General features: G+C 38.3%; 1 protein-coding gene across 2 annotated transcripts in view; it reads left to right on the forward strand.

The window, feature by feature from the left end:
- Nucleotides 1-2,040: 2,040 nt before the first annotated feature.
- The window catches only part of IL6ST (interleukin 6 cytokine family signal transducer), a 42,927-nt gene continuing 26,120 nt past the window's right edge, over nt 2,041-18,847 (forward strand). The window contains exons 1-3 of one of the 2 annotated variants that reach the window (XM_037530803.2): nt 2,043-2,095; nt 2,784-2,948; nt 13,433-13,519. The gene's annotated coding sequence lies outside the window, so the exon portion shown is untranslated. Of the gene's footprint in view, nt 2,096-2,783; nt 2,949-13,432; nt 13,520-18,847 lie in introns of both variants that reach the window. The other variant, XM_037530804.2, reaches the window with a different exon arrangement.

Genomic DNA, 18,847 nt, shown 5'->3' on the forward strand with positions numbered 1-18,847 from the left:
CCGTCTGATTTTGCCACAGCCCAAATCCTAAATGGTCAAAGGGCATAAATGGAAAATTCTTGACTAATCTATCACTTTTACCCTTACCTTTACATTTTGACAGTGCTTTCTAATAACAAATTCTTAACTAAAACTGGTCATTTCAAGGCCAAAACCCTACATAGGTTTTGCAATATCAGGGAGAGAAGGGCTCGTGGTGTTCTGATTTTTTTCCCCCCAGTTCTGATTCATTCTTTTAGCCTACCACTTTTAGTGTCTCCACATTATGTGGGTCTTAGGGAAGACTATACAAAGATAGACACAAAAGGACGGAGCCTTTTGTTTTCCTGACAAGGGTGCAAGGCAGCATGCTGTGAGATATTGATCCTGTCCATTCCCTGTGCTAGAGAAACACCATTTTCACTATACGCTGTCATGGAAAAAGATTTGGGAAGTATTGCCATAGTAAATATTTAATAGTGATGATAGCTATTTATTAAGCACTTATTATGTGTCAAGCATTCGTGTATTTTAACTTGTTTATTTTAACCCTTGCAGCAATCCCGTTAAGTTCGTACATTATTCTCATGTTGCATATGAAAAACTAAAAGACCCACCCAAGGTCGCTGTCACCAGGATTCAAACTCAGGCAATTTTGAATCAGAAGGTACACTTAATCGTTTTACAATGCCCATAAATAAATGTCTTCTAGTTAAATAAATTTAACAAAACTTTATTAAAGTTTGTCTTAAACACTCCTATAAAATGGCAGAGCCAGATTAAATCCTCAGGCTCGGTAGATTAGAAATAGGATGACAGGGTGCTGCAAACTCGGGAACACAATAGAGTTTTGTCTTTCCTATAGCACCATTCCCAAGCCTGCCCAGGAGTCCTTTAGCAGTAGACACACAACTAAGTGACCCTATATTGGTCTGTGTTTTACTCTATCTGAATCCTCAACATATCGAAGAACCTTATAATTACCTGTTAATTTATTCAAGTGCATTTAACCATTATCGCTGTCTGAAAAGTGCCATTTTTTCACAGAAGGGCCTGGCCTCGGGATATGGACACACAGAGACACACACACACCCCCCTAAATTTTAAGCTTCTCATCTTTCTGGAGGAGGGGGTGGTGCAGGAGGGGTATACAACGAACTGACCCTAAAGGTTCATTTTCCAGGCAAGGGGTAATCAGGGGAGGGGTAAATTACAACGAAAAAAACTGGTTTTTACTCGGTACTTTTAATCACAGATCAGAGGTACAAACCTCAAAGAAAAACCAGTTTCTTGGCGGGTCACCAGCTGTGGGGTTCACTGATCAATCACACCCAAACGCATTTACTGATTTAAAAACAGATGGAGCGGTAGGGCTCGTTTTACATAAGGCTCGGCCCGAAATCGCCGCCGCCACAACCTGGGGTAACCTCCCGTGGAGCCCCGGCCCCGAGCCCAGCGCGCTCCCCGGGGGGCTCCCACGCCTCCCCGGGCCCCCCAAGGGACGCCGGCGGCCCCCAGCGGCTCAGGGTCCTTCGGGGAAGGCCCGGAAGGGAGGCCTCGGCGGCCGCGGCAAGAAAGAAAGGCGACAGCCCCCGGACTTCAGCTCACGACACGTTATTCCACAGAAAAATGGAACATTCCGCTGCTCCCGTCCGCAGAGGGAGGTGGGGGAACCCTTCGATCGCGTCTGGGAGACGCGACGCGGGCGCAGCCACCGGAATCCCGGACGCCGGGAGCCGCCTTACGGGAATCGCAGCCGCCTCCTGTCCCGCCCCCTCGCCGTCCGGAGGCCGCTGAGCCAATGTCCGGGGACGCCGGGTCTCGCGAGGACCAATCAGCGTGCAGGCTCCAAATCCGGGGGCGGGGCTCGGCGGGGGCGCCACGGGGCGGGGGGGCGTGCGTGTCTCCCCGCCGCGGGAGGAGGGCCGCGCGCCGAGCCTGCGGGAAGGAGTCCGGAGTCCGCCGGTCCAGAGCGCGGAGCCGCGAGAGCCGCGGACCCGCTAGGGGACAGCCGGGGCGCAGCTGAACCGGGAGCGCGGCTCCCGGCCTGGCCGGCCGGGCGTGGAGGGCGACGCGCGCCGCCGAGTCGCGGAGCAGCGAGGCGCCGCGGCCTGAGGTGAGGAGGGACCGCGGCCGGGCGTTGTGCCGGGTTCGGTGAGGGCGAAGGCCTGGTCGGGGCCGGCGGGCGAGCGGAACTGGATACTCTGCGGGGGGCACCCGGCTCCTGAGAGGGGTGCCCGGACGGCGAGCGCCCCCCGGCTTGACGGCCCCAGCTTGGAAATCCCCACATTCCTTCCTCTCCTTGTTCCCACACCTCCGAATTTAATTTCCACAACTCTCGATTTCTTATCCCTAAAAATAAGCCTTACGCCCCCCCACCCCCCCACACACACGCCCCAAAACTCGCTCTGGCTTTTACAACCCTTTTTGGTGGCTCATCCCCTTTATGTCCCGCACTCGACTCCTAATTTTCAACGCGGAGATGACTTTCCTTCCCCAGAGAGCTTTTCATCCTGAAGTTGACACACTTCACCTGAGCGAAGGCGCCCCGCGCTGCGCCCCGCTCTCCGCTGACGGCTCTGCCCTGAGCCTCTGTTCTCTTCTGTGCCACTCTAAGGAGCCCCTTTGTACCCCAAAGGCAGCTCCTCCTCGTCTTCACTTTTCCCTTCCCTCCCTCCCGCTCGAAGGCTGATCCAGGCAGCGCGGTTCTGCTTGTTTTCAGTCGATGAACATCTGAACAGCATTTCATCATTTTCAAAATTATCGCAGGTTAAAAATAGGACTTGCTCCTTTTTTTCCTTCAGAGGGAAATCCATCCCAGTTTAGTTTGTGCCGGATTGGGCACTTCAGCCATTATACGCCTTCAAAAATTATCAGCGTGCCAGGATGAATCGTCTAAAAGACCGGAGGGAGTGTTTGCTGTGGTCGGTGCTGTAAACAAACCCTTCGACGGCGACTGCAGGCTTCAGGTTGGGACAGTTCTTAATTTGAAATCACTGGCACCGATCGTTGAATGTGCTGCTCCTCATGAGCTCCTTTTCTTAAATTCATGTTAATTCCTTTTTGGGAGTATCTTTGAATTTTAAGTTGGTGTGCTACCTTTATAGAACCAACTTGTTATTAAGTTAAATTGTGCTTTCCAAATATCTTTTGGGGTACTTTTGAACATTTGTTTTTAATAACAAATGGAGGAAATTACAGGAAGGAGAAAGTGTTCCAAAAAAAAAGGATAAATCGTATAGAACAATGTTTTCCCGCGCCCCAAATCTTAATTATTGATAACAATGTACATGTTTAATTTTCTCATGGGTAATTTGAGTATTATAGATATTGCTGCCAGCTTACTTAGTACATTTTCTTATCTAGTGAAAAGTGTATTCACTGGTCTCATTTTTATTTGTGAATTGTAGTGTTTTCAGTTTATTTCAAATTTTTCCCAAAGGAGTTGGGACATAAGTTAAATGTTAGGGTGAATGTTCATTATCTGTGAAGTAGGTGGTAAAATACCCACTTTGCAAAGAAATTGAGACTCAGGGTCCTTTGATCTGTAATTGCATATCTTGTACTCTCAATCTTTTGTTATGCACACAAGATGATTTCTCATACAGGATCCACTACCACAATTTGGTCTCGAGCTAGGCTACCAGAAAGGTTTTTTTTTTTTTTCCCTCCCACAAACTATTTCATTTTAGCATCTCATTTTAATGGGAGTTAGAATTCCCTGGCTCTAATACATTTGCATCTTGGCTCTTAGAGAAGCATGGAATGTTCTCAGAGGCTTACCATTTCTTTGATTGCAAAGGCCCTGTAGTGTGATCAGAGTTGAGATTCCTACTGAGCTTTGTTTAAGCGCTTACAAAGTTGGTTGACAGACACTTGTGATAAATTACAAGGGTGCAAGGCATTTTTAATTAAATGCAGAGTGATAAAAATGCTGTTGATATTTAAATGTTTGCATGATCTTTTAAGGGTTGGAATGATCAAAGGATTTACCTGAGGTTAGCTTTGAAACCTGGGTAAGATTTGGATAAGGGAAAAAAAATGAAGGAAACCCATTCTAAATTGAGTTCTTTCTGAAAAGGATAAAAAATAACCAAGGTGTATTTGTTGTAGTAGCAAATACATATATAATGTTTATTTTGTGCCAGTCACTGTTCTAGAGCTTTGCCTCAATATTCATTTAGTCCTCGTAGTCTTATGAGGTAGGTTTGGTTTTTTGCGTTTGTTTTTTTTTTTTTTTTAAGCAAGAGGGAATCTGAGGCACTGAGAGGGTCATTAACTTGCATAGTGCCACGTAACTACTAAGTTGTAGGTCCAAAATTCATACCCAGAGAACTAGACTTCAGCATCTGAACTCTGTGATACATACAACCGTTTCTTCATACAGTATACTTGACAGTGACCAGAATAATACAGCCATACCATATAGAATCCACTCTTTCCTGCTTTTTCTGTGTGCCTCAACTTATGTCAGATTTTGAGTATCAAAATATGTCATAAAATACATAATACAACATTGTGAATGGTATTGGGGGACTATACACATAAACATGTTTGCTGTTTGCGACAGGAGGAAATTCCACAGAAATGATGTTTCATCTGAGTAACAGAGTGTAGAGGCAGGGGCTAGCATAGCTTGTGTGTGTGTGTGTGTGTGTGTACCGGCGCCGCAGAGGCCGCGCAACCCAGCGCTCAACCGCTGCGCCACCGGGGAGGCCCAACAAAGTGTGTTAGAGAAAGTGAAGGAGTTTGCTAGGGTTTGAGTGGCCTGGTGAGGTCCAGTAAAATGAAGACCTTAAATATTTGCTTTGTATTTGGGAAACTACAAAAATAATTTCAGCATGATTGGAGTAAAAGGCAGATTACTAGCCATTTCTGGAAGTATAATAGTGGGATAACTTAAGGGAAAATTCTGAGGAGAGGGTTTTTCTTAGACTAGATTTTAAATGTTAGATTAGATTTGACAGGCACGTAGAAGTGAAATTATTATGTTCTTAAATAGCTCAAATATTTGCTATTTTTCTTTAAAAAATGTGGAAAAGATGATAAGTTTCAAGTAGTGCTTTAGAGAAAAATTCATTCACCCATAATGTTCAGAATGATTTGGAGGGAGGGAAGAGACTAGAAGCAGGAAGGCATTTGTTAAATGTTGAAGTGATCAGTGCCTATATTAGGTTGGTCATGATGGAAGATAGAAAGGAAGGGACAAACATGAAAAAAGACTAGATAAAATTTGTAACTGAGAAAAACTGGAATGTACTGGGTAGGAAAAGGACAGCAGATAGAACTCATTGAGTTAGGTAATTCAAGAGGATTAAATGGAAAAGAATATAAGTATTGTGATTTTTTTTTTAAGTGTGTGTATGTATATGGCATGTGTATATGTGTGTACTGGTTTTATTTATTTATACAAGAACTGGGTACAGGCCAGAGGTTGGGGAGCGGGGAGCACGGTAAGAGGATTCACCAGTGACAGAGTGGGGAACAGAACAGACATATTGAAGTACACTGCTGAGGGGAGCAGCGGGTGAGACAGGAGAGGTCTCCTGCGCCATGTAGGTAACTCCCTGGCTGGGGGATCAAACTGGTGCTGCAGTAGCTGTGGATAGCTTCATAGGTTGTGTCTTAACTCCTTGCGCCACCAGGAAGGCCCTGTGTGTACTGTTTTTAAGGCTGTTAAATTTGAGCCAGAGGCAGAATGTCTAAGACCATGATATGTAACTGGAATTAAAAGAGGTCCAAGTCAGAATTCTTAAAATTATTTTGTTTGAATAATTTACATGCTATATCTTGAAAGAAGTTAGTATTTTAAAAGAATGGTAGATGCCAAATACTTAGGGTTAAGTTCACAACCAGGAAGTAAACCTAGCAGAGAATTCAGGAAAGTGGATCAAGGAAAAAGAAATCAGCCACATGATATGTTTACATGAAAACCAGGAGGTAGGAGAAATTCAAAAAACAGACATGGTTAGCAATGTGAAAAGCTTCAGAAACACTTGTGATATTGTCATGATGGCTGTGGTGTTTCTTTTATTCTATCTAATATATCAATGATATTTAATGAGAAACTAGTTAATCATGAGTAAGAGAGCTACATCTGTTGAAATATGGTTATTGTATAAATTATTATTTTAAAGCTCCATGTGTAAATATTCAGAGCATAAACTTCATTCCTTTAAGCATAAGAAATCTGTTCTGTAAAAATCTGCCTTGAAATTTTCATTTTCTTTCCTCAAACTAATCCATTTCATCCTTTGCTAAGGTATATTGGTTTCATTACTTTTAAATAGTGCTTTTCATGTTGATCTAATGCACAGTCTGTTTTTGTGGGATGTTCTGTAATATTCTCCTTCTCCCACCCAACACAAAGTAAAACTCATCAGAGCTGTGTTTGAGCTAGCATGCGTCTTGATTGTCAACTGACATGTGCTGGCATTTTGCCATTGGTAATCCTCACCTGACAATTAGAATTAAAGATGTATAGCTCTTACATAGAGCTGTTTTCTCTGTCTAGAAAACCTTTACATATATTTGATGACTGTGTCTATGTGGTAGGTCTTAGTGACATTTAATGAGAAACAAGTTAGCTAATTGATGATAAATAAAAGAGCTACACTTGTTAAAAAAATAAGAGTTACATCAAGATTGGCCTCTGCTGGGTTCTGACTACACTGGTGTTCTCTCTGCTTCTGTAGCACTGTGTGCTTCTTCTTTCTAAACTTTGAACTTGTTATGGGCAAGAGCTGTTTATTTGGCTTCAACTATAATTGCAGTGTTTTATTTCTTAAACTATAGTGAGAATATGGTCATCAGAGTACAAAGATAATTTGTGATCAGGCTTCTGTACTTGAAGAGCATAAGCATACTCTGTTCTTTTTCAATACTTATGCAATTTTGCTTTTGCATTTGGATCCTTAATCTGGGGTGTATGTGATGAAATAGAGCTCTTTTGTTTTGAAATAGGGCTCTTTAATCAGTCTGTGATGAAATAGGGCTCTTTATTTTTTGCTTGTAAAACCAATTGTCCCAGTACTTTTCATTGACTAGCCCTTTATTTCCACAGTGACATGAAATGCTTTTGTCTTTTGTCAGATATTAAATTCTTACATGTATTTGGTCAGTTTTTGGACTTTCTCTTTTGTACTGTTGACTTAATTGTCTATTCTGCCAATGCCATGTTTTAATTATTAAAATTTTATAGTAAGTTTCAACAGATGGTACAAGTATTTATTTTTTTTGAAAATTGGCTTTTGGTAGTCTATATTTTACATAAAATTTTAAATTGGCTTGTAAAGTTTCATAGTAGACTACTTTGCAATTTATTTAAAATTATATTACATCAATACATTAATTTATGAAAAACTGATGTCCCTACCATAATCATTTTTTTCATTCCATAATATTTAGGTGTTACTAATGAACCATTTAGTAAGGTTTTATGGTTTTCTTGGTTAAGTGCTTGTGTAGTTTTGATTAGATTTTTTTCCTAGATAAATTTTTGATGCTCTTTTGAGGAGAAATTTTTCTGATTTCACATTTCTAATTGGCCATTACTGGTATATAGGAAAGCTGTTATCTTTTGATGATCTTTTGTTCAGCTGTTAAACTCCCAATAGCCCTAATAGTTTGTAATTTCTCATTCTTTTTCTTGGTACATGGTCATGTCATCTACAAGTTTTTGTTTTCTCTTTTATATTTTGTGTATTTTGGTTAATCTTCCCTAGAACATTGTAGAAAAAGTGATGACTCCAAGCACCTTGTTTGAATCCTGACTTTAATAGGAATATTTCTAATTGTTACATTTAAATATGTTGTTTACTACAGGTTTCTGGTAAAGTACTCTGATAATAGCAAGAATTATACTAGTAATATTAGCTATTACATTTACTGAGTACTTATGAACTAGATCAAGTCTAAACACTTTACAAGTGTTAATTTTCACAATAGGTGGTATGTAGGTAGATGGTGATGTTAGCCTCATTTTTACGGATAGGAAAAATGAAAGTGACCAATATTAAATAACTTGCCTAAGATGCCTTTCAAAAACTGGAGGAGCTAAGATTTGAACATAGGCAGTCAATCAGATTCCTGTGTCCATCTTCTCTCATCACAACACTGGCTGATGAAACACAGTGAAACAAGTAAGATGCACCTTATGATTCTACTTGCAACTACTTTGAGTTTCCAGACCATGGCCTAGGTAGAACAAATAGAGATTCAGTCAGGTGGATACTCTGAGTTGAAGAGATGACTGGGAAACCAAAGTGGTTAGGGTACACAAGAACCGAATACGTAAGGACTCTTGAAAGATGGGAACTTAAAAAAAAAAATTGTACTTTCTTTTTTGAGGTGACATTGGTTTACAACTCTGTATATGATTTAGGGGTATAGGTTTAAGTCTCTTCAGACGTATGTTACCATACCATGCCCATCACCAAAAATGCAATAATCCTCTGCTATAGTACACTGACTTCCCTTTCCCTTTACACTCCACCACGCCCTCCTTCTCTAGTCACCTCAAGTCTACAGTTAAATTTTTAGGATTTATTTTGGTTTAGTTTCATCTGTTCTTTTGTTTCTTTATAGTTTACATATGACTGAAGTCATCCAATATTTATCTTTCTCCTTCTGTCTTATTTTGCTTAGCACAATCTTCCCCAGTTCCATCTAGTTGCTACAAATGGCAAGATTTTATCTTTTTTTTCAAAGATTACTTATTTATGTATATAAGAACTGGGGTACAGGTGTGGGGGGGGTGAGAGGATTCACCCCCCAGAGGTGTGGGGGGTAAGAGGATTCACCAGAAACAGAGTGGCAAACAGAACAGATTGACTGAAATATACTGCTGAGAGGAGCAGTGGGCAAGTCAGGAGAAGTCTGCTGCGCCATGTGGGTAGCTCCCTGGCCGGGGATCAAACTCATGCTTCAGTGGCTGCAGACAGGTTCATAGGTTGCGTCCCAACCCCTTGCGCCACCAGGGAGGCCCCTCTTTTTGTTTTAATAGCTAAGTAGTGTACCTTTGTGTATGTAGGCCACAGTCTTCTCAATCCACTCATCTGTCCTTGGGCAACATAGGAGAACCCTAAGTCCCTTTATTGTTTTGTTTTGTTCTTATTCTTCAGGTAGATACCTAGGAGTGAAAATACAGTGTTGCAGTTCAGTTATTAATATTTTGAGACACCTCCATACTGTTTTCCATAGGGACTTGGCCAGTCTATGTTTCTGTCAACAGTATAAGAGGGTTCCTTTTCCTGAACATCTGACACTTGTTTCTGTTCTTTTTTGATATGGGTCATTCTCTTGGGAGTAAGGTGGTATCTCACTGTGGTTTTGATTTGCATTTTGATTTGCATGATAAGTGATGCTGACCATTTTTTTCATGTGCATACTACCATCTGTATGTTTTCTTTGAAGAAGTGTATTTAGCTCCTCTGCCTATTTTTTAAATTGGGTTATTTCTTTTTGTTGAGTTATATGAGTTCTTTGTATATCTTGGATATTGGCCTTTTTTCAGATGTATGATGTGTAAATATTTTCCCATTCAGTAGGGTGTCTTTTCCTTTTAATGTTAGTTTATTTCCCTATGCAAAAGCTTTTTAGTTTGATATAGTCTCTTTGTTTATTTTTGCTTTTGTTTCCCTTGCGGTTGAAATCAGGTCCCCAAACATATACCCGAAGCCAGTGTCTCAGAGTATTTTGCTTGTGTTTTCTTTTTATACTTTTTATGATTTCAGATCTTACATCCAAGTCTTTGATCCATTTTGAGTTAATTTTTATGTATGGTGTGAGATAGTGGTCTAGTTTCATTCTTCTGCATGTGGCTATCTAGTTTTCCTAACACTTTATTGAAGAAACTTTCTCTGTTGTATATTACTGATTCCTTTGCTGTAAAGTAACTGTTCATTTAAGTGTGGGTTTATTTTTAGACTTTTTCATTTAGTACCATATCGTTTTGATACAGTGTGAAGTTTAAGAGTGTGATACTTCCATTATTAGTTTTATCTCAGAACTGTTTTGGCTATTTGCAGTCTTTTGTGGTTTCATAATGTTTGCCCTATTTATTTGAAAAATGCTATTGAAAGTTTGATAGGAATTTCATTTAAACTGTATATTGTTTTGGATAGGATGGCCATTTTAGCACTGTTAATACTTTCAAACCGTGATCAAGGACTATCATTCCATTTCTTTCTGTGTATTTCACTTAGTAATGTCTTACAGTTTTCATTATACCAGGTATTTTACCTCCTTTGTTAAGTTTATTTCCGGGTATTTAATTTGTTTTGATGCAGTTGTAAATGGGATGGTTTTCTTGATCTATTCTAGTTCATTGTTTGTATATGGAAAACCAAGATTTTTTTTTTATATATTATAGCTGCCACTTCACTGTACTGATTGTTTCTAATAGTTTTAGTGGAGTATATTATGTCCTCTGCAAATAGTGATTTTTTTTAAATGGATTTATTTCTGCTTCTTTCCTGGTTTGGATTCCTTTCATAGCTTTCTCATGCCTAATGGCTCTAGCTAGGACTTCCAACAATATGTTGGAAAATAGCACTGAACACAGACATCCTAGTATTGATCTTAAAGGAAGAGCTTTTTGTGTCTCACCATTTAGTATGATGTTAAATTGTGAGCTTGGCACATATTGCCTTAATTACATTGAGATGTGTTCCTTCTGTCCCCACCCTTTTTGGGGGGGGGTTTTGTGTGTTTTTTTTTTTTAAGTTTTTAACATAAGTGGATGTCAGATTTTGTCAAATGCCTTGTTGGCATCTCTCAATAAGATCTTAGGATTTTTATCTTTCCCTTTGTTGATGTGGTAAATTCTGTTGATTTTGTGTATGCTGAACCATCCTTACGCCCCTGGAATAAATCCCACTTGGTCATGATGTATGCTTTTATAGTATTGTTGGATTGGGTTTGCTAAGATTTTGTTGAGGATTTTCCATCTGTGTTCATTAGGGGTATTGGTCTGTAGTTTTCTATTTTTGTGATATCTTTGTCTGCTTTTCACATCAGAATAATATTGACCTTATAAAATGTGTTTGGGAGCATTCCCTCTTCTTTTTTTGGGGGGGGGTAAGAGTTTGAGAAGGATAGCTATTAGTTTGTCTTTAAAGGTTTGGTGGATCACACTAGTGAAGCCATCTGGTTCTGGGCTTTTTTGTGTTTTGGAAAACTTGATTACTGTTTAAGTTTTCTTGCTTGTCATTGACCTGTTCAGGTTTTCTCTTTGTTCCAGATTCAGTTGAAAGATTATTCCTTCTAAAATTCTGTTTCTCTTAGGTTAGCTTCTTAACCCGTTTTGGCATAAAGATGTGCATGGTAGTATCTTATAAGCGTGTGTATTCTGAGATGTCTGTGTAACTTTTTTCATTCTGATTCTATCTAGTAGAGTTTTCTCCTTTTTTTTGAGCCTGACTGGATATTTGTCTCTTTCATCTTTTCAACAAACCAGCAATTAGAAACTATACAAGTCTTGAAAGCTTCAGAGGGTATCTTTTAACCATTCAGTTGAATGCTGGCCAGTATATGAATATAAAGAAACTACCGAAGACCAGAAAAAGAACCTTTAAAGGGATAGTGGTAAAAAATATTTGGTGTTTACATGGAATCAGGCATGGTACCTCCCTTCTACTGCCAGATTGGAAAACATCTTGAGTATGGGACATTGAATAGAGTACACACAAGGTTCTTCCTCAGTAGTGGGGAATAATTAGGTCTAGTAAGAATACTGATTGAAACACCATTTTAGTCACACCCACCATAATCTTAAAGACAAGACCTGAAAGGTTCAGACTTTTCACAAGCAATTTATGTCGGGAAAAAATGTTTAGGAATACAGAAATAAATAAATATCCAAAACCCAGCAAAGCACAATTCAAAATGTCTGACATCTGATCAAAAACCACCAGGCTTGCAGTAAGTATGAAAATACAGTGTGTAATGAGGAAAACAAAACTAACCCAGAGTTGACACAGATGTTACAGTTAACACAGACATTCAGACAAAGACATTACAGTGATTGTTAGTAATTGTTCTGTATGTTAAGTAGTTACAGAAGATATGAAAAGGACCCAAATTGAATGTCTAAACATGAAAAATACAATGTGTGAGGTGACAAATACACTAGTTAGAATTAATGGCAGAGTAGACATTGCAGAAGAAAAATTGGTAAACTTAAAACAAAGCAGTAGAAAATATCTTTAACAAATATAGAGGAAAAAATGAATTGAGTGTCAGTAAACTGTGAGACTTCAAGTATCCTTATTGGAGTGCTCAGTAATACAAGGAATGAACTAGTGAAATAGCAGTCTAAAGCATCATGCCAGATGAAGAAGTCAGACACAGCAAGTTATTATATGCTGTATAGTTTCATTTATAAGACATTCAAGAAATGGCAAAACAAGGAGGGCTAGCAGAAACCAGATCAGGGATAGGCTGGAGTTCAGGTATAGAAGGGGAATAAATGTTATGGGGCATAAAGGAGTTTTGGGGGAGGGCTAGAAATATTTTATGACCTGATTGCCATAGTGATGACAAGACTCTTCACATTTGTCAAAATTCATTGAATTGTGCCACCTGTGAAGGCTCTGAGTTTTAACCCTAATTGCAAGCATAGAGATTAGGCTGGCAATTTCATGGAAACTTACGTGTGGAACCAATTAATTTTCAGATCATTCAGGTAGCAAGTACCAGAGTATAGTCGGATACCCTCAGCTGTGCTCTGGATTTTCATGACTTATGCTAAAATTTAACCTAATACTGAGCTAACCTTAAAATGAATTTTTGGTGGCGCAGCGGATTGAGCACCGCAATATGAAGCTGTCCGCAGCCTCTGCAGCACGGGTTTGATCCCGGCCGGCCAGGGAGAAATCCACAAGGCGCAGCAGACCTTTCCTGCTTCGCCCGCTGCTCCCCTCAGCAGTGTATTTTGGTCCGTCTGCCTGTTCTGCTCCCTACTTTGTCTCTGGTAAATCCTTTCACCCTCCCGCACATCTGGTCTGTACCCCGGTTCCTGTATAAATAAATAAATCTTTAAAAAAAAGTGAATTTTTTCTCTGTATGCATAGAATAGTTTGGTAGTTAAGGAGCCAGTAACCTTAACCTAATACTAGTGGAAGAGAAAAGGTATACTGTTAGAGAACCTGCTTTTGTCAGGTTCAACAAAATGACCCTTTCACATTTTCCATTGCCGTGTTCATCACGGGAGTTTGTATTAGACCTGGAGAAGCCATAAATGTTTACAAGTATGTACTGAAACAATGCTGGGATATTTGAATATACTTACACAGGTGTTTTGGGGATTACTTTGTTGAGGCTCAGAAGATATCTAAAATAGGATTCTTTCTGAAAACTTGAAAGTTTGCAACTAGGCATGGACTTTAGAAGTATACATATAATAAATTTTGTTATAGCCCGCTTTCTGAATAATTCTCTCTTCTTTCTACAGTGAAACCCAATGGAAAAGCATGACATTTGGAGACAGAAGACTTAGTTTCATATCCCAGCTCCTTTACTTACTAATTTTGTGATTTGGGTAAGTAATTTACCCTGTCTGAATTTTTGCTTCTTTTGTAAAGTTCCAGTAAGTAATCCTGCCATTCCAAACCCATTCACCAGGGATGAATGCTGAGGTAAACTATAGACTTTGGGTGATTATGGTTTGTTAATGTAAATTGCATCCTTGGTAAAAATTCTAGTGAGTGATAGTGGTAATGGAGGAGGCTCTGCATGTGTGAGAGCAGAACATATGTAAGAAATCTCTGTACCTTTCTTTCAATTTTGTTGTAAATCTTTAAAAATAAATTTATAACCCCTGCCTTATCGATATGCTTCTAGATTGTAGAAGAATCAAAGAATTTATATGAAAGCACTTTATGTAACATAAAATTGTATACAATTGTTAGTTATGAATTTATGATCAGTACTAGTGGAATAGAGCAGAGTTGTATAATTTTTTAAAAGTTAACATAGATGTGGTCAGACTTTTGTAAATTTATTCAAAGTAACACTGTATTGTGTATGACATGGTGTAAAAGATATACGATATGGAAATTTTGCCCATCTTTATCCCTGTTCAACTTATTCATTCAACAAGCATTGTTTTGCCTTCTTGATAATTGTAATATACATCTACTGTTTTACAATTACAAGAGGAATATATTATTAGTAATAAACTTTATACTGATATTCTTCCTAACATGCAATGTAAATCTGAATGTTTTAATCATGCTTTTTCATTCTATACTTGGATCAAATTAGAAAGAAAGTGGAAAGAAACTAAAATTTCACAATTTACAGGTGATAAAAATCATTTATAAAGGGTAAAACTATTTAATATTTATTAATTGTAACTCCACTGCTTTTTCTCCCATTTGAAAATCCATGTGAATGAAACTGAATGAGAATGAATAACTATATAGGAATAATATTGAATTTTTTCTCATTTTTTAAAAGAAAATCATTAAGTTTGTTACCATAATATTAATAGTATTTAGTTTTTTGTGATGCATCTTTAGATAGAGCACCTTTCAACACGTTACTGTGTTGAATTGTAATACACGGAGTGCTACTGTAGAACCACTCAGTTCTTGGGATAAATCATTCCTGTATTTGTGGTTAATAATTACGTTTTAACTTCATAGATGCTTTCCAGGCAATATGCAGATTTCAGGGGAAGTCAGTGTATGTAATGTGCAATTCTAATTCATGCATAGTAAATTCTGCAAGAGATGAGGATAATGCTAATAAGAGACTTTCAAGTTGATTATTTACTGTTAGCAAAATGAAAGGAGGGGTAAGATAACCAGACTACTATCAATTCTATAAATTTTTAAAGCAAAATAAACCCCAAAATGAAGTTGACTGTATTTTATATAATATTTCATATGGTTCTACTGTATCTCCATTACTTAGATTTGGACTGTGAAGTCAAGTTCCTAGTAGATGCTCGCTCATCACATATCACTAACAATTCTTTAAAAATTAGGAAACATTACTTTCTGACTGTTAAAATGTGAAATTTACCTTTGTCTTATTTCCTTTTGTGTTTCATGGCACTGTTCAGCTTTCTTTGAAGTAATTATAAATACTTTCATGGAACCTTTTGTTTCAGAGTTTTGTTATAAGAATATGTACATGGATAGAAAGATTGCCAGTTGGGCCTCCCCGGTGGCGCAGTGGTTGAGCGCTGGGTTGCGAAGCTGCCCACAGCGTCTGCAGCGCTTGTTCGATCCCTGGCTGCTGGGCGAGGGTCCCGCATGGTGTGCAGACCTCTCCTGCCACGCCCACTGCTCCCCTCAGCAGTGTACCTCGGTCCTTCTGACTGTTCTGCGCCCCACTCCGGCTCTGGTGAATTCTCTCACCCTCCCTTACTTCTGACTGTACCCAGTGCTTATATAAATAAATAAATAAATCTTTAAAAAAAAAAAAAAGAAGAAGAAAAGAAAGATTGCCAGTTTTGGGGCCTCCCAGTGTTGCAGCAGGTTGAGAGCACCGCCGTGAAGCTGTCCACAGTCTCTGCAGCATGGGTTCGATTTCCGGCCAGCCAAGGAGATACCCACATGGTGTGGCAGACCTCTCTTGTCTCACCCACTGCTCCCCTCAGCAGTGCTTTCCGTCCGTCTGCCTGCTCTGCTCCCTGCTCTGTCTCTGGTGAATCCTCTCACCCTCCCACACCCTTGGCCTGTACCCCAGCTCTTATATAAGTAAATCTTTAAAAAAAAAAAAAAAAAAGAAAGAAAGATTGTCAGTTTTCAGTAACAACAGAGAAATTTTTCTGTAGCATGAGCAAGTAGGTACTTGGTAGGGTAGATGGTCAAAATGGTATGATCGTATTATTTTACCAGCATACTCAAATAATTGTTTTGAATTGGTGGATTTTTCTAATATAGGACTACTTAAAGGAGTAAAACAGGTGAGGAAAAATGGTTATTGCAACTTAGTTTTTTATACTTTTACTTGGAAGTGCTATTTGTAGCAGACATTGATGACTTAAAGGTTATTACACAGGGCTAGAATGCTGACCATACAGGCCTTGAGGGTCTGCAGTCCCAATGAAGTCACCATGTTGCATCCATAATTTCTGGGTAAGGTATTCCTACTGATGACAAGCAGGCAAACTGGGCTGAAGAGAAAGGTCATGATGACTGCACAGAAAGGACTTAATTCAGATAATATGCTCCCTCAAAAGTCAGTGTGAGGAACCAAGGAAGACACTAATTTATTTAATCCATCACCAACAAGTGATTAGTGGGCTGTATCTGTGAAAATCATAGGACAACAGTGCAGGCATCTGGTTCTGGCTGCACAGAAGTATCAATATGTAATTGCCTAATTGGCATTCATTCCCAGTTGGCCCACTGAGCCTCTCTGCACTATGATTCAAAATGTAAAGTTTCTTTCCCAAAAAACCAATTCATTGTCAAATAATTTTGTTACAGTGTAACCATTAACATGGTTATGGAGTACATAAAGTTAAGCTAGTATTTACACTTAATAAAAGAAGGGTTGTTGTTCCAAGTGTACTGCTATGAAACCCTCATCTAGAAGGTAACAGTTTTACATGGGAGAGAAAGTTTATACCTTTAGTATTTTTTAATTTAAGTTGTATTAATTTTTGACGAAATACTAAAGTTATGTGGTACAACATTGGAAAGCTGCAGAGTATATAGTAGAAAGTGTCCCTGTAAAGATAGTTTACATATATGTAAGAAAATGAGGTTTTATATTTTTTGCTGTTTTTTCTCACAAATAATAACAAACTGTTCTGTATCTTAACAAGAGTATTTTAGATGGCATTACATATGTGTATATTTAGAACTTCCTCTTTTTTATGGCCACATGTATAATATATATGTGCCATAGTCTAGTCCCCCACATGTGAACACTTAGGTTGCTTCAAGTATACAGTGTGTTTGGAAGGTTATACCAGTTTACACTGTCACCTGCAGAGTATGAGAATGCCTTTAGGTGTTAATTTCACAACACTGTGTTGATGAGAATAATGTTGGGATGGTTTTTTTGTTTTATGTGCATACTATTTTTACTACCTACAACTTACACAAAGGCATCAAATCATAAATATACACATCTCAGTGAAGATCATCCATCCAGATTAACGTACAGAATATGTTTAGCATCTCAGAATATTCCCATCTATCTACTTTCCCCTACCAAAAGATAACTACTATTCTGATCTCTCTCAGCACACAGTTTACCTGTTTTTGAACTTCATGTAAGGGAAACATGTAGAGTATACTTCTCTTGTGTTTGATTTTTTCTATATTTTATATGAGATTCAGCTAATGGTTATTGTGAATAATGTAATTTACTTTTTATTCCTGTGATTCTGTATATATTTGGCAACTTGAATATATCATACTTATTCTACTGCCTATGTATTTTTGATTGATTCTACTCTTCAACTTTAATGAGTAAAAATGTCAGAACTTCCTTATTATATCTGTCTTTTGGAGGGTTAAGACTCGTTTCTTTTATCTATATACCTTTTCTGGGTAATTTTTGTTTTTCATTGAAGTCTAATTTATGAACAATGAAATTCATCAATTTTTAATGTACAGTTTGTTAGGATACAATTCCTTACAGGTATTGCACATTTCTATAGGTATTACTAGCAACCTGCCTACCTTTTTTTCTAGACTATCATTTCTAAGTTGAAAGGTAGAAATGGTGTTTCTGTGTAGATCAAAGGACAGGTTTGTGTACAACTTTGAAAAAGTTTTCTCTTCCTAGACCAGAGGGCAAGCATGCTTACTACCATTTAATAAAATGTACATTTCCTAAGTTTAGTCTTTTTCTACTGTAACACAGCCCACTGCATGTGCAAGTGTTACCTGAATCTTCCCAATGATCGCATTGTGGGAATTGGGGCTAGGCAACTGCAAAAGAAAATGTTGATACTCTGACTACTGCTATTGTCTGAGTAATAAATTTCTTTGTTTCTGACTTTAGAGTGTCATGTCTTCTGTTAGTTTCCATGAAATTGCCAGGCTAACGTCTTTGCTTGAAAATAGGGTTGACATATGTGTAGAGTCTTGTCATCACAGTGGCAATCAGGTCTTAAAATATTTCTGTCCTTCCCCAAAATTCTAACATTCCCCTTCCATACCGCAACCCCAGCCAATCCCTGTTTTGCCATTTCTTGAATGTCTTATAAATAGAGCTATAAAGTCTGACTTCATTTGGCGTGATGCTTTTGATTGCTATTTCACTAGTTCATTCCTTATATTACTGAATAGTGTTTCATTGTATGGATAAACCATTGTTTGGATATTTTGTTTATCCATTCATCATTTGATGGACATTTGGGTTGTTTCCATTTTAGGACTATTGTGAATAAAACTATGTGAAAGTTATGAATGTTCAAGTCTCCTTATGGACATCTATTTTTTATATTTCTTAGATATATGCTTAGGAGTGGAAATGTTGAGTTCTGATATGCCATTAACTTACTAATGAACTGACAAATTGTTTTCCAGATTACCTATATTATCTTACATTCCTATCTGGGTAAATTTAATTTGTAATTCTCATTATGAATGATTTGAAAGTATTATCTCATGTTTGCGCTTCTTATAATTCCTTTTCTATAAATTGACTATTCAACTCATCTCTCATGTTTTTCTACTAGGTGTTAGTGGTTTTTTTTAGTGATTTGTAGGCATTTTTCACTTATCAGGAGATATTTTTGATCATACTATGAATTACAGATCTTTTTTCCCATTTTGTCAAGTATTTTTTTGAACTTGTGTTATGGTGAGTTTTGCCAGTATTTGCTTAGAGTGCAAGACTTCACATAATAGGGAGGGTTGTTCTCTTAATTAAAGTACAAGTTATGTTTCCC

The sequence above is a fragment of the Talpa occidentalis genome, unplaced genomic scaffold (assembly GCF_014898055.3).
Source record: "Talpa occidentalis isolate TD23 unplaced genomic scaffold, MPIMG_talOcc4v2.1 talOcc4.6, whole genome shotgun sequence".
Classification (NCBI taxonomy): domain Eukaryota; kingdom Metazoa; phylum Chordata; class Mammalia; order Eulipotyphla; family Talpidae; genus Talpa; species Talpa occidentalis.